Below are 24,230 nucleotides of genomic sequence, written 5' to 3'. Positions count from 1 at the left end.
TAAGTGTACATGCAACCCTAAATACCTTGGATCTATATTTTCTCTATTATACATACAAACAAGAACATCCAAGGTATAATCCTAATCTAGTATACAAAACAATGAGTGTAACAAGATAGAATACATACCTCTTTGATGTAGAAAGTTTTTATGAAGCTTGAGTGCCTAGCCCCAATAGTGTGGAAGCCTCAAATGGAATCATAATCACCAAAACACTTAGAATAACTTGAGAGAATTCTACAACTCATGAAATCGGCTAGCCCTTTTTTTACTCTCACTCTAGTGGCCGATTTGGTCAAGAATAAGATGCTTATATAGTTAGGGTTACACCATGTAAGCCCTAATTGACATGGCCTTTCATTTCCATGATCCATGGGTACAAATACACCATGGAGCATCCATGGACCATCCTATGGGTTTTAGCCCAACTTGATTATCCATGGAGCATTAGCCCACTATACAAGTATGGATGATTTACACAATCAACTCATATATTTAATTAGTCTTTTTTGATCACTTAATTAATCCTAGATTAATTCTTGATCAATACTAATTAAATAATCTTATTATTCTTATTATTAATATACTAGAACTTATAATATATTAATAACCATAAGTGTCTTATTTCTCTCATTATAGTCTATCCAAGTGCATGATGGTATGCAACCCAAATGGACCATGCCGGGTCGGGTCAAGTCTTACCAATTATAGTTATGGACTTAGACATTAATCCAACAATAGGATGATGTTAATTTATATTTAAAGTTTATGTAATAGGATGTTGGTAATTTATATTTAAGTATGTGTGACATTAAAGGGTATTTTGGTCATTTAAGTATGTATGAAAGAAAAAGGGTAATCTGGTTATTTAAGTATTTATGACAGAAAAGGGTAATTTGGTCATTTATTTATTGATGACAAATAAGGGTATGTAGGTAATTCATTTATGTATGCAAGAAAAGGGTAATTTGGTCATTCCGTATTTATGACAGAAAAGGGTAATTTGGTCATTTATTTATTGATGACATATAAGGGTATGTAGGTAATTCATTTATGTATGCAAGAAAAAGGGTAATTTGGTCATTTAAGTATGTATGACAGAAAAGGGTAATTTGGTCATTCATTTATGTATGTAAGAAAAGGGTAATTTGGTCATTTAATTATGTATGATAGAAAAGGGTATGTTGGTCATTTATTTATGTATGCAAGAAAGGGTATGTTGGTCCTTTATTTATGTATGACATGAAGTATGAAAGTATGTTACCATTTTAAGTAAAATCATAACATTTGACTTTGAATATTTATGCATGGAAAAAATTGGAATAATGTGCATGCATGGGGATGTTTTATATGGCCCCGGATTTGGTTTTTTAATGGCTTCACAGGTCCCATTTTTTCATTATTAAAATGGTCCCCATACACATAGTGTACTTCCACATGGACCACTTCCTAATTAAATATATTTGTTGGGAATATAGACCATGCATATGTTTGATAAACATCATCTGATTATACAAAATGCCCTACAATTAGGATTTTGAATATTTTTTTTTACATTACTTATCATATTCCCTTTCATTAGGGATTTACCACCTTACAACATCAACACATTAAGGTTGATAGCCCCAACTTATAACTAAAACCAGCTTCAATACATACAAAATGCCCTTATGGAACTGACTTTCTAGTCTGCCTTTACAAAAAATACAAGGGATCCCAAAAAAACAAAAGCTTACCCTAACCAACCAAACTAACTACATTGACCCCCCTAACTTCAAAACACATAGGGCCAAGCAACCAACCAACAGGGCAACTATCATCCTGTACCTTCCTATTGCCTTCATTGCATCATGAACTTCATTCTCACTCTTTGCCACCTTATACTGCTCCTGTGACAGCAGAAACTCCACTTCAGCAATCCTTCTCCTCAAATTGTTCATCTCAGACATTTCATCTTTGGCATCCAGTTTCTGCTTCAGAGAATATAGCAGGTTTTTGTAGTACCCGTCTGCCTGTTCTTCATCTTTCCATTCAAAGAAGCTACATTTCCTCAACCTAGTCTATAAAAAGACAATAAAATTAGGGTTTGACTGACAATCACAAATCAACTACCTTTAATGTACCAGCGAAATGGGTTTTATTCACAGTGATCGTTAAGAAGGAAATAAAATTAGGGTTTTTAACAGATGAAACAAAATACAAATACACCATTGTCGTTTTTACAGATAGAAATAACACATCAAACCATAAAATACTAACTTATCAAAATCAAGAGAATCGGGACCTACCATACTGTTTTGACAATTCCAGAATCGCCTCCCAGGGTTTGTTATCTTCAAACAGGTTCGTTCTTTAGCTGGAACGACACAATCACAAACCTTTACCCCTTCTTGCGACTGAACATGAGTGACTTGTAGTTGATTCCTTGACGTCGATGAGCTCGAAGACATTCTTCTTCAGGATGGAAATAGTCGGGGAAGGAGAAGTCTTTGACTTTTCAGAGAAGGGTAAGTAAAGATTGAAAGGAGGTCCGAATGAGGGTTTCAATTAATAAGCTTGTATCGACAACTGGACCACGTAAGCTTATTGGACACATCAGCGTGCCACATAAGCATTGTAACCGGGAAACCTTCTAAAATGGTGTAATTAAAAGGTCAGTTATGAGTTTAATGGTCTAATGTACCAAAAAAAACTTTAAGGACCAAATTAGCCAAATGTTAAAAGTTCCATGTGCTACAGTGACATTATCCCTAATATATATAATAATTACTCTCAAATCAGCGTCCCGTTTTCAATATATAAACAAATTTGAAATTCATTTACTATTTTGATTTCATGTGCACTACATATCTGTTATTTGTTTTTTTTTATTTCTTTATTATCATGTTATCGTATATCATCATACGGTAGTAAAATTATATATACTCACTAGACAAAATCAAGATATAATAACATTTGAAAATAATGATGAAAATGGGACGGGTTTAGGACGGGGTTGACCATCCCTGTCCGCATCCCTAAGTGTCTAACCTCGTCCATTTTCTCATCCTCATCCCTATCCCCGACGGATGTGGGGAATTAAATCTCCTCCCTTTGTATTTTGGATTTTTCCCTAACCCATCCCCAGTGTATCAACATAATAAACTCAACTTACACAAAAAAAATCAAGTTTAATATGCGATCAAAACCAGATGATATAATCAGATTCTGTTTACATCAATGATAATGTTTAACAAGCATCAAAACGAAAAAGTGACGATTTGGTATACAGATCGTCGAACAAAGTAACGATTGATGAACTCTTGAAATTTGTAACATAATTTGATATACGTACTCTATCTCTGATGGTCTAATATAGATCAGTTCATTTTAGTAGACTTAATTCAAATTCAATAAACGATCGATATATTATATATACATAATTTGATCTAAGGACTCTTTCTCTGATTGTCTAATATAGATTAATTCATTTTGGTAGACTTAATTCAAATTCAATAAATGATCAATATATATATATATATATATATATATATATATAATCAAAGAAGGGACGGGCAGGTTGGGGATTGTTATACCCGGCCCCGACCTCATCCTCGGTTTTAACATAATGGGGATCCCCAGCCCTGTAACCGGTACCCGTTCAAGCGGGGAATACCCGTCCCCGATTGGGACGGGTCAACCGGGTTCCTCACCAGGTCAAGTGAAATTTTCATCCCTGTTTGAAAACAAAAAGTTTTACTGTCGCAAGTTGTAAAACATCACGACATATATATATATATATATATATATATATATATATATATATATATATATATATATATATATATATATATATATATTAGGTATGAGACCCATGTATTACATTAATATATTTAATAAAAAAACTTAATCCAAAATTCTAAACATTTTAGAAGTTTGAATTTATAAGAAAAATGAGAAAATATTAAATTATAAAAATTAAATTGTTTTTTTTACTTTCAAATTTAAGAGAAATTAAATATCCTCCTACTTTTTGTTCCTACAAATCCTCCTACCCAATTAAATAATGACATTTGTAACATTTAATGCTCATTTAATAAAATTTTAGTATATTAATATGACACATGTCATCATTTAATTGGTAGGAGGATTTATAGGAAGAAAAGTATGAGGATATTTAATTTCTCTAAATTTAAACAAATAAATTAGATAAATAAATAAAGAAAATTATTGAATCTTTAATTTAGTAATTTTGAAATTAGAAGAAAAGTTCATTAATGAAATTGATATGTATTTATTATTGTATTTAAATTTAAATATTATCTAGAATTTAATAAAATGAAAAAACCATATAATAACATGTGTAATAAAAATTAATTTAAAATAACCACAAAATTATGTGGCAAAATAAATAAGAATGTGACACGTAGCAAAAAAATCTTTATTTATACGGGAATATATATATATATATATATATATATATATATATATATATATATATATATATATATATATATATATAGAGAGAGAGAGAGAGAGAGAGAGAGAGAGAGATTGAGAAAGAGGTTTATTTGAAACCATAGTTACTTTGTAAAACATTGACATCCAATTTTCAAAAAAAATTATAAATTATAATATTCTAGTAGAATAATACATATTTACTAGGGATGTTCAAAAAATATCCATTATCCAACATCCGTTCCGCAAATACGATCTTAAATATATCCGAATTTTTTGATATCCAGAATTTCGGATATCCGATATCCGAATTGTAGAAATTAAATATCCTTCTACATTTTCTTTTTACTTATTTTCCTATACATGTAAAATGGTGACATTTGTCATATTTATATAAGATTATAATTAATTTGATACACTTGTCATCATTTCAAATGGGTAGAAGGATGTGTAGGAAGAAAAGTAAAAAGATATTTAATTTCTTTTTAACAATTAAATGTTTTTATAATATATTTTTGGTTTGTAATTAAAGTCAGAATTTGAGATATTGAATTTTAGCTTTTTCGCTTCATTACCTTACTGAACGAAGGGTGAAGAACTAATGCATTTTTTTCTTTTCCATCAAAGTATTATATTTGCTGTTTCATTTTATATCTTCGTTGATCTTTTTTTCTTTAATGCCTTTTATATATTCAAATTGGTTTGATTATGCAAATAAAAAAGGTTATAAGAGAATTCTTTCAAAACAGGTTACTACTTATTATTTAAGTACTTGGAAGCCTTGAAAAATAGAAATATAGGGTGTGTTTGGCAAAAGTAGCTGTTATCTGGAAGCGGGTAGTGGTTAGCTGGTAGCGTGTAGCTGGTAACTGGTAGCGGGAAGCTGTAACTTTTATTTGTTATATTAATGTTTGACAAAAGCAGCTGGAAGCTTTTGAAATATATAAAATTACATAAAATGACAATTGATTAAAAATAAAAAAATATATATAAATATATTTTTAAGGGTAATTATAGAAATTGTTTTCAAAAGCTCCGGAGCGTTTTGTTAAAAGCTACATGAAGTAACTTTTAGAATCGGAGCGTTTTGTTAAAACTAAAAGCTAAACGCTCGTACTGCCAAACGAAGCTTTTTGTTTAAACTATAGCGTTTTGTCAAAAGCTAAAAGCTAGAAGCTCCCAAACGCTTCCAAAAGCTCCGTGCCAAACACGCCCATAGAACAAAGTGTTCTTTGCGAAATGTTACTGGAAAGTCGGAGCTTTTGGAAGCGTTTAGGAGCTTCTAGCTTTTAGTTTTTAACAAAACGCACTAGTTTAAACAAAAAACTTTGTTTGGAAGTACGAGCGTTTAGCTTTTAGTTTTAACAAAACGCTCCGATTCTAAAAGCTACTTCATGTAGCGTTTAACAAAATGCTCCTGAGCTTTTGAAATCAATTTCTATAATTACCCTTAAAAATATATTTATATATTTATTTATTTTTAATCAATTGTCCTTTTATGTAATTTTATATATTTCAAAAGCTTCCAGCTATTTTTGCCACACATTCATATAACAAATAAAAGCTATAGTTTCCCGCTACCAGCTACCTGCTACACGCTACCAGCTTACCGCTACCCGCTTCCAGCTAACAACTACTTATGCCAAACACGCCCAAAGTGTTTATACGTCCAATGGAATGATGTCAAAATCATCAATATTTAGTTCGGATGTTATAATTATTTATGTTAAACGACTAATTTGTATCTTATTATTAGTTTCAGATTTTAAGTTAAATTGTAGATTAAGTTTGTATTTAGTTAATTGTAGACTAATTTTTTTTTATTTTTAAAGTATACAAATTAAAATTTCCGAGTATCACTTTTTAATATCCAAATTCGTATCCAAAATTCGGATATCCGAATTTTTGGATACGAAGTCATATTAAAAATCCATTATCCGAAATTTCGGATATCCGGATTTGAACACCTCAAATATATATATACATACATATATATAAGTAATATTATTATAGAATATTCTGTTATAATATTGAATGTATTTCCAAAGTGACATAAACTTTTTTTTTAATATTTTTTTCTGAAATAAAAGATGACGGTTAACAAAAATATATATTTTTAAAATCTTTTTTTTTTCACTTTTTTGTATTTTAGAATTTAAAAGATAAAAATAAAAATAAAAATAATCGACTTCAGCAAAGCAAAAATTCAAAACATACGAGATTAGAATAATCATGTATTATTTTATTAGAATATATTAAAATTTCTAAAATAAATTATAAATTATACTATTCTAGTAGAATGATGAAAATAAGAAATTATATATATATATATATATATATATATATATATATATATATATATATATATATATATATATATATATATATATATATATATATATCGTAGGTGTAAATCTCATGTATTACATGGATTCATTTAAAAAAAATTAAATACAGAAATTCTAAATATTTGAAAAAGTTTGAATTTACAAGAAAAATTAGAAAAATATTCAATTATTAAAATTAAAGTTTTTTTTTTCTCTTTTAAAATTAAACATATAATTCAGTTAAATACACAAATGAGACTAATGGAGTTTTAATTTAGAAATATTAAAATTAGAAGAAAAGTAATTGTTGAAATTGATATCAATTTATTATTACATTTATTACAACTATTACGTTTAATATTATGTGAATTGAATAAAATAGAAAAACCACAAAATATAATGTGAAAAAAAATATAATTGAAATTAACCACAAAATGACATATGGCCAAATCAATATGAGTGTGACATATGACAAATATTTTCATTTATTATATATATATATATATATATATATATATATATATATATATATATATATATATATATATATATATATATATATATATAATTTTTCTTCACTTTTTTTTTGTATTTTAGATTTCTTTTGTTGAAACCGAAGATGTATGGCTATGATTATATCTTTACTGTCTCACAAAATACAATGATGTCACATGAATATATATATATATATATATATATATATATATATATATATATATATATATATATATATATATCCGGGTCGGTTTTGAGGACCCGACCAGTAGAAACATCATTATGTGTCCTTATCCCCATCGTCTATCAAATCAAGTATTTATATGGTCAACTCTGGTTTTAGTTGCGGGTATGCAACGAATAAGATTATTTTTGTCATCTTATGATATTCAAGTATAAAATTCATATTTTATAACGATAGTTTAGATTGAAATATCGAATATTGATCACAAAATAAACTACGTGTTAATATTATACTCAAAATGTACATTTTACAAAAATGTCAAATCCAAACACGAATATATTATTTGCTAAAGAAAATATATCAAATCATCAAAAATTCAAAATCCTCACTATCCTGGTTTTCATTGTCAACAATTTAACGATAAAGAAGGTATATGACAAAAAAAGGGTCGATTGTGCAAATGAGATAAAACAGATGGATTGGAAATGCGAATGAACAGATTGTGGAAATCATAGAGGAAATTGCTTCTGGGAAGGGGTTTGCTTTCAATTGAAATCAAAGATTCCGTGTGGTTTCATGCTTCCAGGGAGAGCATCTCAGGCCGATTACTTCTTTTATTATCTTTAATTAAAATTTAAGAAAAAGTTGTTTTTAATTTAGTTGATTGTTATTACTTATTCCTTTCTTCAAATGAATTCAACAATCCTGGATTAATGCATGGAAACATGGGACTTCGGAAATGGCACATTATTTTAACTATTTCATCCCATTATATTTAATTTATTATTATTATTATTATTATTATTATTGTAGAATATATAGATGCTTCAATTATATTAAATCCGATTAATTTGTACGATTTTTTATGTGACGTTATTTTTAGAGTGAATAGATGGCTACCGGCAACTCGTGTACAAATTTGGATATATGTCGAATTTTGGCGCTATCAATTGCTTTTTTGTTCTTGTTGGGTTCCCTTGATTTAAGAGCGACATGGTCTTTGTATACGTATAATTTTTTTAAACAGTTTGTCGGTAACTAATATGTAAGAAATTATGGATATTGATAAATTTAGCCAGATTTTTATAAAAGAAATTAGATATCATCCTACATTTTATTTGAGAAATTAAATATTCTTTTACTTTTTTTAGTATATATTTTCTTATCCATTTGAAATGATGACATGTATATTAAAATATTATTATTTTTATCAAAATATGATATATGTCACTATTTCACATGGTTAAGATAAATAGAAAGAAAATATAGAAGGATATTTAAGTTCTTATTTTATTTCTACCTATCCTTATGTCAATATTAGATGCTGTGTCACATTAAATAAAATTGATAATACTTTAATACATTTGTCACCCTTTAACAAAACATTTAACATAGGTAGGAGCATGAATGTCAACGGGGGTAAACGGGACGGTGAGGTGCATCCCCCGCCCATGCCTCCAAAATATCCAACCTCCACAATCCCGACCCCGACCCCGCCCCTGCCCCCGATTAATTTTAGACGGACTTTTTGTGGGCTAAAGAAGTTGATGTTTTGGGGCTAAAAGAAGTTTTATTTAGGCTAAAAGAAACTATTTTTTGGATAAAAATTAATTATTTATAGCTTAATATATATGTTAATAAAGATAAGTTTTTTAATATCTCAAAATGTTATACTAACAACTTAATAATATGGTATTTTGTTGAATTTTAGAAACTCAAAATCATGGTTATTATTTAATATATTTATATAACTAATATATATATATATATATATATATATATATATATATATATATATATATATATATATATATATATATATATATATATAAACTAGATGAAAGCCACCCGCGTAATTGGCACGAGTTTGAATGGTCAAGATATTAAAGCAAAAGGTTTTTTTGATTAATTGAATAAAAAGCTACTTAAAATATTTCTTTTTATAACATTGTTCCTCGGTTTTTATTTCTTATAAAGATAATAATATACTTTGAAAAATCTATCAAATTATAGTAATAAAATGAAAGTATGTTGCTATTTGTTGCATTTTATCCAAATAGATATCCGACTAATGAAATCGCATACCTCCTTCATACTCAAATTCGGGTCCAACCTTCACTTAGTCAACTGGAAATGGAGGCTGATACCTGACAATTTCTCAAACCATGTTAGATGTATGAATCCACCGATTATAGCATTGCACTTTTTAATAAAAAATTATTAATATATTTTTCAAAGTACAACACCTTTATAGGAAACAAATTTTAAAAGCTAAAACTGACCCGACAGATAATGTATTGAGCTCTTTCGTGGAAAGAGTTATAGTTATCATAGAAACGTGTCTTGTGGTTCCTAGACTGTATGAACACAAAATTTGTATAAAAATACAAATTAAAGACATATTTAATGTGTAAAGTTTTCAAATATTGATTTTTTTAAAGTTTATCTTACGGGAGTAAGCTTTCCTCTAAGGGTGTCCATGTATCGACTATATATGTGGATCTAATGGACGTAATTTGATGAAGACCAACAATTCTTCTCTGAAACACATGAAGACTTCAGTTGTGTATATAGCAAAAAAAAACGATAATGCCCTTCCTATCCTCATAATTGAAAATACACCTAAAATGTACCTTTATGAACTCCACAATTGTAACACTTTTATTTATTGCTCTTCCCATAAATGTGATAGTTTTATTGAGGATGAGTTTTCATGTGTGACCTTAAGTTGAAATCCAATGAGAAAGCCTGCAATAATGATTGAGTAAGCAAATTTTAGACAGAACATGGCATGCACTATACTGAGATGACTGTTTTATTGCTTTTGTACTGAGGTCTAAGACTGATGTTGATGGGAAAAAGGGTGATTAACTTACCACAACCTTCATATGGACAAATAAAATCTCATTGGCTTGTATATATTATAAAATGTCTCTTTAACTTTGAGCTATCCAAAAATTTCTGGAAAATAAGTCAAAAGTTTCAATGGTCTGATGGATTAACCAAAGAAAACCATGTAATAAAATTAATATTTGATTAAAGTGTCGATAAGTTATGATAAAGAGAGAATATCAAGAGAAAATTTACCTTTCCACAATTCTCATAATGGAAAACAAACTATCTTTCTCCATGAACATGAGAATACTTCCTTAAAGCTCCATCATCAATGAATGTTTTCCCACAACCCTCATAGCTACAGAGAAAAAGAACTGTAGTAGTGGGTTTTGGTTCGGGTTCTACAGCTTCTTAGTCAATTGGTTTCTCTTTCATGACGTTCATCTGAGCCTCTAGTTGCATATTAGAAGAATAATCATAAAGGGTAGTTACAAATAATGAAAGAACATGGTTACTTAATCGAATCACTTATGAGAGTTTGTTTTATTTTGTAAGTACTAACATGTGACCCATTTCAAAACATAACATTTGCCACCTGTTGCTACAACATCTTGTGGTGCCCTGGATGAAACATACACATTTCCCATTTTCATTATCTTGTAGCCAACATCATCCATTATTGATCTTACAACGCCTTGGTGAACTTGCTACAAAAAAACATATACTTAATTACCAAGATGCTAATGGGAACTAATTTTTACGTACAAATTCATATTCTTGACTAAAAAATAATGGAAGTATTGAACCCTAGTTGATTGTATAAAATATATTTTAGATATAACGATCTAATAAATTGTAAAAAAGAAAAATGATGAATTACCAAATTTTGATTCTTATCTTTCCAAAAGAAACTGAATATCAGAATCACAACAGGGACTTCAATGAACTGAAAAAACAAATTAAAATTCATTTTTTGCTCAAAGATTTAGGTACAAATATGTTGTATACATGACATTGGATTGGAAAATTTTGAAACTTTCCTTTTAGTTGGTTTAAATATAGAGTATTGAGTATTCTTCTTTCTGAGAGTTATTATCATCCCTTTGGCAATTTTAAAGAACCAAGCAAATTCATCAATGCCAACAGTGGTGGGCTTGTATGGAAGCTCTAAAACACTACGTTTTTAACTTGCCTCACCTGCAAAACCGATGCCAATATCAATTGAGGATGAATTTTCCAAAATTGATCCCGGTTTTTAGGGAAAAATAAGTTAATCACAACACGATTCTTGTAAAATTAACAAACTTTTATACACATTCCGGTGTTTCTTAGTTGAAGTTCCATATTTATCATCACACTAACTCCAAGAATCTAAACTGAAATTGAATACTGATCAAAGCCTTTAGATGGATTACATGGGCTAAAGCCCAAATTATAAATGAACTGGTAAACAACCCCGATGAAGGGTTTCTGTACACACCAACTTGTAATAATCCTCATGCAAAGTCACTATTTACTTTAAAATATTAGATGAAGAAGATACATATAGGTTGATTTTGTATATCTCTGGAAAACCTGGTTGGTTAAAAAGTAAACCCAATGATTTTGTGCAGAAGTAAGAACACCAACAACACCAATTTGCTTTTCCTTTAGTAAATTCATAAGTTCCTCAACTTTTGCTTCCTGCAATTAGCCAATTTCTTGATTTTCTTCGTATGGTAAGAATTATTGAATTAATCAATCACATCAACCAAGAAATTAAGAAACATGACGAAAAACCTTACTTGTGCTTCAACAAAACTCCATTTCGTACTAATTCCTTCCACTGTGATCACTATAGACGGAAAAGGGTCTCTGATGTAATGGAAACAAATTAAACTTTACCCTTATTGATTTTGAAAACATAGAGGTAGGAAATGACTGAAAATAAGATATATATGAAGCACATGAACAACTAAAAGAGGAAACTATTATGATAACTTGCATGATGTTTAAACGGAAATCCACCAAAGAACTACATTATGTAAATCGCAAACAGTCATGGATTTTAACATCAATCAATATGACATCCTAGAACTCCTTCAATTGTAAAAGAGAATCAAAATCAAGATTATTGAAGCTAATAGTTGCATAAATACAACATCCAAGAGAGGATAATGTTTGTACGCGGTGCAAATGCGAAACAGAAGTTGTCTAGTCTGTCCTATATAAATGGAACCATCAGCAACAACTTATATCGAAATACTTTTTTATACAGTTATTATATATAATAATAATAATAATAATAATAATAATAAACAAGTAGCCTATGAATATTAAATTTATGGGTTTTTGACTTTGAACATAATAGTTTTGTATGTTGGTATGTTTAGTCCATGTGTAAAAAATAGATTACAAAAGTTGTCTTTTAATTTACATAAAAGGTCATTGTACATTTTTTATGTTCGAGTTTGGCACTGGCATGTTTGGTTCTTATATAGAAAATAAATTCAAAAACTCTCTTTGTAATTTACAGAAAAGGCCCCTACGTATCTTTTAGAAATGGTCCACATGTTTAAAGAAATTAGTAAAATGATTCATGCTTAACAAAAAAAATTTGTACAGATTACAACTCCACAAAACAGACATAAGTAGACTAAGGTGTTGTTTGTTTTTTCAGAGACAAAATGTATGCAGTCTGCGGACCATATATGCATACCTCTGTAGTAGAAGACGTGGACCAAACGTCTGCAGTCTGAAAAAAGAAGACTGTTTGTTTTTTAACATCTGCATGCTACTAGAATAAACTAAAATCTAATTAAACCGATTTTTTTTTATAATTTAAAAGAGTTTTTCAATAATTTTATGACTTTGTTATAGATAATTAACAAATGTAGAGTGACCTTTATGTATTATTGTATAAAAAGCGAAAATAAAATGGTACGAAATAACATATATATTTGATAAAAGCCAACAAACTTTGGTCTCAAAGATATACCTAAATATTGTACTTAAGGATAAAAGAATTTAACACATGAATGAAAAGAAACTTTGATTTTAAATGAAAATTTCATTATACCTTTTCAATTAAATCAATTAAAACTAGCCATAAATATCTATTCCAAGAAATTAATGATATTGCATTAAATAATATTTTATACAAAATTAATACAAAAAATATAAGACAATATTATGATATTTTTTTCATATCTATATAAAAAATTCTAACAACCATTATTGTAATTAAATTTTTATTTATAAATTTGTCATAAAAGTCATGATTGTGTCGTCGAACCTTTTTTCTTTAAGTATTGTAACTTTTTTTTTCCAAATTGTTTATATAGATAAAGTTGGAATGATCTAAGTTATAAAAAAAAAAAAAAAAAAAAAAAAAAAAAAAATTGAACACTCTGGTTTACAGGACCACATGAAGACTCTGGTTTACAAGACCACATATGCGCCAAGAAGAGGACGCGCAAACCTTTCTAGGTCTTCATTCTTCAAAAAAACAAACAATCTACAAAGTCTAATGTCTATACGTGTGGTCTGTAGAGCAACCAGAAAAAAACAAGAAAATTTGCAGATAAAAAACAATGTACACCTAAGTCCCCACCAAAACACGGATAGTATAAAGAGTAACAAAAAATTTACAGATTACTTCCGATAGTGGCAATTGGCAATTTATAGATAGAAATATAAAGAAATCGAACTGAATCGAGCTTGATATTAATCCAACTAGGCTAGTTCAATGACGTATCTAGTTGTCCACAGTTGTATCCCCATAAAGAATTTTGATGTATGAACAAGCTTAAGTATCTTGTATCCATACCTTTACAATTTATACATTTTCATGTTCTCTTTTTCTAATGGAAGACGTTGAGTTGATGTCAGCTTCCTCCCTTTGTCTTAAACTTAAGTTCCGATATACACCCCTCTTTCTTTATATATTCGTTTTATACCCTAATAATATTAATATTAGTAATGGAATTTATCAGTAGGTATATAACAACATATAAAACAATTTATTCTATTAAATAGATCTGGTCGATACGTTCAAAATAAGATCATTATTAAATCTGCTTGGACAATTTTTTCAAATAAATTTTGTTTATAATTTATAAATCTAGAGTAAATTACAAAAAATAGGCTTTATGCTTTGCAAAAAATTGCACTTCTCAATCCAAATATTTTATAACTATTTCATCCCAAAAGTAAACTTTGTTGTACAAATGGTCTCGTCTTCAAATACTAAGTAATTTTATACAAATATTATTTTCAATTTCGACTATCTTTATACCCCATCTCAAAATTCTTAGCTCCGTCACTAAGCTCGTTTGAAGTTATAGAAGCTTGAACTTAGTTCTGGCATGGAATATATAGCTGGAGACCAATGTGTGAAGCTTATATAAAGTTCGAGATCAGCTCGTTAATGCTCGTTTGTTTGTGAAGCCTTAACGAGCTAAAACTCGACTTTTTAGTAATAGACATCGAGCTTGTTTGATGACACATTTGAACTCGTTATGTAATTTTAAACTCTATAAATAATAATAATAATATATATATATATATATATATATATATATATATATATATATATATATATATATATATAAATAAAACTATTGAATTTATATTGTACAAAAACTTGTTAAAGCTCGCTGGCTTAAACGTGCTCTTACCTAAGAGCTCGAGACCGAGCTCTTAACTAGAGGCTCAAGACCGAGCTCTTAACTAGAGGCTGGAGTTTAAGTTCAGACTTGTCAAGGCTCGAGATCGGGTTCAGACTCATTAAGGCTTAGCTCGTCTCGAGCACTTAACGATGTGAGTTCGGTTATCTCACAAGTAGCTCGACTCTTTTTCATTTCTATGAAAAATCTAAAAATAGGAACTCAAATGTTGTTTTTTGTTTTGTTTTGTTTGAAAGAATACATAGATTCTACAAACTAGCTTTGTTTCACATGTTTATCTACTTAAATTTCATGCCTTAATGCGTAAAGTACCTTTTCGGAATATGAAGTATATTTTCGAAATACAAATAACATCTTCAGAAAGTATCTTCTCTATAGGTCTAGATTCTATTTTTCTTTAATTTGTTTGTTAGACTAGTCCCCAGTATCTTGGTAGCCTATCCGTTAAACCACCCCCCCCCCCCCCCTAATAATATTATGATGTGTCCGGAATAAACATGATCTGTTCCGGAATGCGAAAACTATTCGAAATGTATTCACAGTATATTTAGAAAAACACTATGTCAATAGTAGAATCTTGTATTATTTTTAATAAGTAATGATGATTTGCGTACAACCAATTATATAAAAATCAATATAAAATCTGGAACAATAGTTTGAATCCATACAAAATTTGCACCCGATTAATTTCGTAGGTGTTCCTTAAAAAATAGGCTTTAAAAATAAAGAGATTATGTCACACCTACAAGAACTTTAAGAATTAGAGTTATTTAAGGTAAGTTTAAATTTAAACTAGATATGTGTAACGCCCGCAGATCCTGACTAGTCAATTTAGAGGCAATAAGTGTCGAAAACGACTTTTCGGCAAAAGATTATTTATAATAAATAGTCTTAACCAAGTTGTAGAATATGTTTCAAGGTTTTCATACATATAAAGAACGCTGAAATCCGAGTTATAACGAAGAAGTTATGGTCCGTCGAACTCTTACGGCAAAACCGGCACGACACCGGAAAGCATAAAAAGTGAATTTACGATAGAAGACTTTTTAGCCTTAGTAGTCTAAACCAAAGTTATAGAGTATGTTAAAATGAGAAAATCCATAAAAACAACGCCCAAATCTGACTTCGTATGAGGAAGTTATGATTTTTCAAAGTTTTGGCTTAGCAGTGTACAGCCCGAAACTCGAATTTTAGTTCGAGCAGTTTTTGGATTACGCGACCTAAATGAGAGTTGAAGATCTCATTAATAGGAACTCAACGGTAAAAATACATACAAAATCGGAGTTCGTATGAAGGGGTTACGGATTCTTCGCGGTCATTTAACAGTCTAATCGCCTCCTACTGTTAAATTTGAGATCGGTCGAGAATTAGCCGACAGAGTCTAAATGAAAGTTGTAGATCTTGATGTTACCTACGCGTTGAAAAAAGAACGTCGAAAACGGAGCTAGTATGCGAGAATTATGATTTCTCTAAGTTTGAAGGCTGATACGCGATAGGGGGTGACGTGGCACCACCAGAATTGACACGTGGCACCACCAGAAGGCTGCCACATGCCCTAACTCGGCGAGTAGGTCTTCCTACTCGACGAGTCCATCAGTCAGCACCCCTATAAATAGAGGTGTCGGGTTCCCTCACTTCCTCACACCTTCAAACCCTTCTTTCTCTCTCTAAAGCCCCCCCCCCCCCCCCCCCCCCCCCCCCTAAAGTCTAGGTAAACCACCTAGCACCCGAAGGAAGCCCTGAGGCTCCCGAAGCCTCAAGAAAAGAGCCTTTCGGCTTAGAAAATCTGCTCCGGCGGAGCCCGGTTTCCAAGGAAACCTGCTGTAAGTGAGTTGTACCTACCCTATCTTTAGTTAGGTTATGTTTCAATATAGTAATGTTATTAGGTCCTTAAAATAATTATTTGGGATATTATTATGAGTTATATAGAGTGTTGTTTAACGCTTATATAGTAATAATAATAGCTAGACTATTAATTAGTTGCGGTTAGCGTTAGACTAAACCCTAGTGATATTGATACTAGGTTTTATCGAGGGATAAATGTTTTGAGATAATGAAGCGTTGTTCGAAAGCAGAATCACCACCTTTTCCAAGTGAGTGCATAGTCCCTTTCATCTTACACATAGATATGAAGTATTTTAGTATAAATTACGTGTTATGTGTGCATATTGTCTGAATACTTGTTGTCTATGCTGGTGAAAGATTTGTATACATGTTTTAAATGATTTAAACTATATATTTATTTTATATCTACAAATATGTTGGGATAAAACATGGGTAGATGAAATAGTTGATGTGTGATAAAATAAAATGATGAGAGATAGGTGATGATAGGAAGGTGATGATAATTAGGTGAGGATAGATAGATGATGATGAATCGGTGATGTAGGATGAAAGAGACTATAACCTTGTCCGGCAATTTGGAGATGTAGTCATCTACTAGAGTATAGATGGTGACCACGGACTATTATAGACAACCCCGTGGAAACACCAGCAGGCTCATAACCTGTAGGTGATGAATTACGAGTTCAGGCGATGTTGTAACTACGTATTCATGCGATGATACTCTAACCCCTTACTATGAATTACGAGTTTAGGCGATGTTGTAACTACGTATTTATGCGGTGATACTCTAACCCCTTACTATGAATTACGAGTTCAGGCGATGTTGTAACTACGTATTCATGCGATGATACTCTAACCCCTTACTATGAATTACGAGTTCAGGCGATGTTGTAACTACGTATTCATGCGATGATACCCTAACCCTTTTTGGGCACGTATTGAGGGAGTAATCCCTGAATCAATACTGTCTATGCGATGTAGGTGATGATCCTTAGGGAGAGTCCTTAGGAACAAACATATAAGGAAATGCGATGTAAGGAGATGAGAGGTAAATATGATGTAGGAGACGACCCTTAGGATAAATCCTTAGGGAAGGTACTTAGGAATAAAGAAGATAACGAGGATGGGTAATTGGGTTAATTGTTTGATGATTAAACATAATAATTATATTATTGTAGGTTGAAAACCCTATGTACTCACCAGGTTTCCCAACCTGACCCACTCAGTTTACTTGTATCACAGGTGACGATGTGAAGTTACATTACACTGAGAGATTAAGGAGATATAGATCACTAGTGTAAAATGAATGTAAGTTCTGTTTATGCTTATGTTTCTGTATTGACGATGACATCCCAAATGTTTTTAAAGGAATAAAAATACATTTCTTCGAAAATGCTTTGATAATGAAATTATCATGTTTTTCTGGGAACAAATTCCACAACCTTTTTATTGAAAGAGATACTCTGATTTTTTATAAATCATAAACAAAAATCGGTCTTTTCTGGCCATGAAAATTGGGATGTCATAGTTGGTATCAGAGCATTAGTTTAAGCGAACTAGAAATTTGTAGGATTTCTAGACTTAAACTTAGAATGCTAAGCAATGATTGTGAGGAGCGTGTCTAATAAAATTTAGGTAATACACCTGAATAGACACAAGCACTAGTTTATTTAGGGAAAATTCCTAACATGCTTTTATGTGCTAAATGATTTATGATATGCATTATATGATCGGATCTATGGTCTGTTGCCGACCGGATCTGGAAATTTTATGTGTTCAGATTTCTAAACGTTTAATTATGGTATTATAACTGACATGTAACTTTTCGAAGTAAGAAGGAGGATTATGCGTCTAAAATCTTCTCTATCTATATTCTTGTCTCGATGCGTTGAACGCATGCTTCCGTGAATGTAACGTCATGGTGAAGGCTCATAGCGAATTGAGTAAATGGAGGAAACGAGGAGGCTTGTGATAGTGAATGACGCTTGTTGGAAGATATCGTAAGAGAGGTATCTTGCCTTTAGAATGTGTCTAATAAATAAATACGTCTAGTATGGGAGAAGTACACTTTCGATTAGCAAAAAGAAAGAACTTTTGGTATAATCAATGAAGTTATCCCATCGTATTGAATTTCCACCACCAACCAAGTTGAAGCAGAATTGATGATTGAAGATACGCATAGAAGAAGTCCTAGTAGAGTATAGGGGAAATTTTTCTGATTGTTTGGACACATTTTTATGTGTTAAAATTGTTTTTTTTTTGTGATAATGACTTGGAAAACTACAAGATAATACTTGGAACGAGTATGAGTAGGTGTGAATGGTAGTAGAGGCCTACACTACCGGAAGCACATGACTCACACTTGGATCAGGGAAAGTGTGACATCCCGAATTTCACGGCCAGAAAAGACCGATTTGTTTATGCTTTGTTTTATAAATCAGAGTAATCGTTTAAAGAAAACGGTTGCAGAATTTGTTCCCAAAACAAAATGTGATAAGAATTTATCAAAACATTTCTTTAAAGAAATGTATTTTCATTAAATAACAAAATCTCGGGATGTCATGTTCCGATACAGACCAAAAGCATAAACAGTATAAAATAGACCTTACAACAGTTATTTATAACTACTGATCTATAATCCAAAATCTCTCGTCAAGTCCACCAACTTATACTCTTGTGCCATTACTTGTAATGCAAAGAAAACTAAGTGGGTCAGGTTTGTGAGCCTGGTGAGCATATAAGGTTTTCAACCCACAATAATATATTTATTATATTTAATCATCAAACAATCAACCCAATTACCCATCCCCATTATCTCCATTTATCTTAAGGATCTACCCTAAGAATCATCTATACTTCATTCTTAAGGATTGACCTGAGGTATAGGCACGAAGTCACATCGTTGCCAGGGTTTACTCAATAGGCGCTAACTTCATAGTCACCATGGTTTATACAATAGACGCTAACTTCATAGTCACCAAGGCTTATACAATAGGCGCTAACTCCATAGTCACCAAGGTTTATACAATAGGCGCTAACTCCATAGTCACCAAGGTTTATACAATAGGCGCTAACTCCATAGTCACCAAGGTTTACTTAACAGTAGGCGCTAACTCCATAGTCACCAAGGTTTATACAATAGGCGCTAACTCCATAGTCACCAACTATCCCATCTACCCATGTTCTACCCAACATTTTCGTAGATATAAATATACACTTTTATACATAGTTTAAAACCTGTATAACATGTTCATCCAATACACATTCCAAATAATAGATGAGACACATACACATAACACGTATCTCATAGAGAATAACTCCTATCTATAAGTTAGAAGAAAGTAACTACACACTCACACAAAACATATACTTAATACATTCAAACAATATGGGTGAGAGATGAGAGAATGAGCAACCAAACTCGGCTGGCCCTTCAAATCTATTTATAGGGCAAAATTGGCCCTTGCCACGTCGTGGGTTTGGTCGTCACTGCATGCGTCATCGCAAGTTGCATCTGGGGGACTCCCAGAGGTGTCAGAAGACTGGCCACGTCGTGGCACTGCTTGCCACGTCGTGGTATCTGACAGTTTTGGGGTTTCGCGCCCCGAACTTTAGAAATTCATAACTTTCGCATACGAACTCCGTTTTCGACGTTCTTTATATTGACGCGAAGGTGAGATTATGCTCTACAACTCTCGTTTAGATTACATTGGCTAATTTTGACTGTATTTTTAATATATTATAATTATATTACTTATATATTATTTTTAGTAGGCCGGGACAGGAAAACTCCGTTATAAACTCATAACTCCTTCGTTTGACGTTCGTTTTCGTCCGTCTTTCTGTCGTTGCACTACTATCAATGATATCTTCAATTATCATTTAGATTGTTTTGGATAAATATCGCTCTAATGTAAATTCACTATTTACGTCGCGTTGTGTCGTGCCGGTTCTGTTGCGAAACTTCGACAGGTCATAACTTCTTCGTTATAACTCGGATTTCGACGTTCTTTATATATCCGGAAACCTCGTAACATAAACTACATCTTAGTTAAGATTAATCCTTCTAAATAATCTTTCCCAAAAAAGTCATTTTTGACGCTTATCGTCTCTAAATTGACTAGCCCTGATCTACGGGCGTTACAGAAAGTCACAAGGTTACCAAGAAGCTAGTAATTGATTTCGTTTTATTCAAGTATGTCGTTACCATTGTTTCAGTAATGACTAAGAAGATTGTTGTTATCCCGACACTAGTGGTCATATCACATTGAGTCCGACTACGATGAGTAGGTTACGTGGTTCAGAGAACCAAGTTTGATGTAGCATCCGACTTAAACCAAACGATTGAAATCAAAGCGATCAATAGAAGTATCGCGCTCGTTGTTAAAGAAGTTGGTAGCTAGAAATGCTACATGTTAAAATGTGATTATATCACATTAGACCATGAAGGAAGGCATATTCCATTCCGGAATTTGACTCTAAGAGACCTGAGTTAAAGTGTTGCTACATACGATGATAGGTCATTAGAATATGACACATCGGTCAATTGTAGTAATCAAATTAACTTATCCTAAGTTTTTTAAGAAGAAGAAGGAGTCTCTGATAAAGAATGAGGTTGTGACACGAAGGTCATGATTGAAAGTCTAACGAGCAGGTGCAAGACCGAGCACCGCCTGTAGTCAAGGAGTCCAAGAGTTAGATACTCGTTCAAAGCAACATAGAAGTTACGGTTATTACCTAGGATGAAGAGATAACGCATTGAGTCATTATACAATCCTGTTTCGTTGATGATTCCGGGACGTAATCATCCTAAGGGGGAGATAATTGTAACGCCCGCAGATCCGGGCTAGTCAATTTAGGGGCAATAAGTGTCGAAAATGACTTTTTGGCAAAATATTACTTATAATAAATAGTCTTAACCATGTTGTAGAATATGTATCAAGGTTTACGTACATATAAAGAACGCCAAATTCCGAGTTATAACGAAGAAGTTATGGCCCGTCGAAGTTTTACGGCAAAACCGGCACGACACCGGGAAGCATAAAAAGTGAATTTACGATAGAAGAATTTTTAGCCTTAGTAGTCTAAACCAAAGTCATAGAGTATGTTAAAACGATAAAATCCATAAAAAGAACGCCCATCTGACTTCGTCGGAGGAAGTTATGATTTTTCAAAATTTCGGCTTAGCAGTGTACAGCCCGAAACTCGAATTTTAGTTCGAGCGGTTTTTGGATTATGCGACCTAAATGAGATTTGAAGATATCATTAATAGGAACTCAACGGTAAAAATACATACGAAAACGGAGTCCGTATGAAGGAGTTACGAATTCTTCGCGGTCATTTAACAGTCTAATCGCCTCCTACTGTTAAATTTGAGACCGGTCAAGAATTAGACAACAGAGTATAAATCAAAGTTGTAGATCTTGATTTTACCTACGCGTTGAAAAAAAGAACGTCAAAAACGGAGCTAGTATGCGAGAATTATGATCTTTCTAAGTTTGAAGGCTGATACGCGATAGGGGGTGACGTGACACCACCAGAATTGGACACGTGGCACCACCAGAAGGCTGCCACATGCCCCAACTCGGCAAGTAGGTCTTCCTACTCGGCGAGTCCATCAGTCAGCACCCCTATAATAGAGGTGTCGGGTTCCCTCACTTCCTCACACCTTTAAACCCTTCTTTCTCTCTCTAGTTTCTCTCTCTAAAGCCCCAACCCCCCCTAAAGTCTAGGTAAACCCCCTAGCACCCGAAGGAAGCCCTGAGGCTCCCGAAGCCTCGAGAAAAGAGCCTTTCGGCTCAGAAACTCTGCTCCGGCGGAGCCCGGTTTCCAAGGAAACCTGCTGTAAGTGAGTTGTACCTACCCTATCTTTAGTTAGGTTATGTTTCAATATAGTAATGTTATTAGGTCCTTAAAATAATTATTTGGGGTATTATTATGAGTTATATAGAGTGTTGTTTAACGCTTATATAATAATAATAGCCAGACTATTAATTAGTTGCGGGTAGCGTTAGACTAAACCCAAGTGATATTGATACTAGGTTTTATCGAGGGATAAATGTTTTGAGATAACGAAGCGCTGTTCGAAAGCAGATTCACCACCTTTTCCAAGTGAGTGCATAGTCCCTTTCATCTTACACATAGATATGAAGTATTTTAATATAAATTACGTGATATGTGTGCATATTGTCTGAATACTTGTTGTCTATGCTGGTGAAAGATTTGTATACATGTTTTAAATGATTTAAACTATATATTTATTTTATATCTACAAATATGTTGGGATAAAACATGGGTAGATGAAATAGTTGATGTGTGATAAAATAAAATGATGCACTACTAGAAAAACAGCCTTTTATGACGCTCATTGCGCGTCGTAAAGGGCTCAGACGACGCGCAAATGCGCGTCAAGGAAGACCATGTCATAAAGATAGACGACACGCATTTACGACGCTCATTTACGACGCGCAATTACGACGCACGTTTATGACACGCAATGCGTATCAAGAAAGGCCCTATCATAAAGGAAGACGACACACATTTGCGTATCGTAACCTTACGACGCGCATGTTAATGACACGCAATGCGTATCAAGAAAGCCCCTGTCAAGAAAGGCCATGTCATAAATGCAGATGACACACATTTTTGCGTATCATAATTTTAATTGTTTAAAAAAATTATTTATAGATTTACTAATTTTCAAATTAAATTTCCATTTCATGTCTCATAATAGAAAATAAAATACCATATAGAAAAAATATAATACATTGCACAAAAGTTGATGTCATACAAATAATCATTCCAATAGTAGACAAATGGATAAATCTCAAAGGGATCAAAAATATGTTTGTCTTCTAATAGAACTTATACACAAGAAAGTAATGAATTTGCTATTGAACTTATACACAAGAAGAAGGTGTTTGAATTCAGAAAATGTCGCAACAACTGAATTGGCCCCGGAAGCTTGTGATTTGACTGCAACTGAGATAAGGATACCATGTTTACTCTTCTTAAGCTTACTAAAAAAACTTGACAATAAGATAATATAAAACTGAATTATTATTAAGATTAATCCATAGATGCACTCAAGCTATACAATAAGATAATTGGGTAGATTTTTCAAAGTACAATGTTCTAATAAGAAAAAAATGAAATTAGGATGTTATAAACTTGTAATAAATAAATAAATCAATGAAAGTGCATTGTTACTTTATGAATCTAACCCTAAAAAAAGCTATAGAACTGAGGAGGCGAAGATTACCACAACTTTATTTTGCAGCATGAATGTCCCCGTTATGATGGATACCTGTTGATGACATGAAACCAAATTATCAAGCTAAAAATAATTATAACATTTCTTGCATTTTGCATAAATATGTGCAAATATTATCTTATATTAAGTAATAAACTAATAGTAGCATGCAATTAATGAAGTAGACA

Source organism: Lactuca sativa, chromosome 6 (genome assembly GCF_002870075.4).
Source record: "Lactuca sativa cultivar Salinas chromosome 6, Lsat_Salinas_v11, whole genome shotgun sequence".
NCBI classification, from domain to species: domain Eukaryota; kingdom Viridiplantae; phylum Streptophyta; class Magnoliopsida; order Asterales; family Asteraceae; genus Lactuca; species Lactuca sativa.
This window is presented reverse-complemented; position numbering follows the sequence as displayed.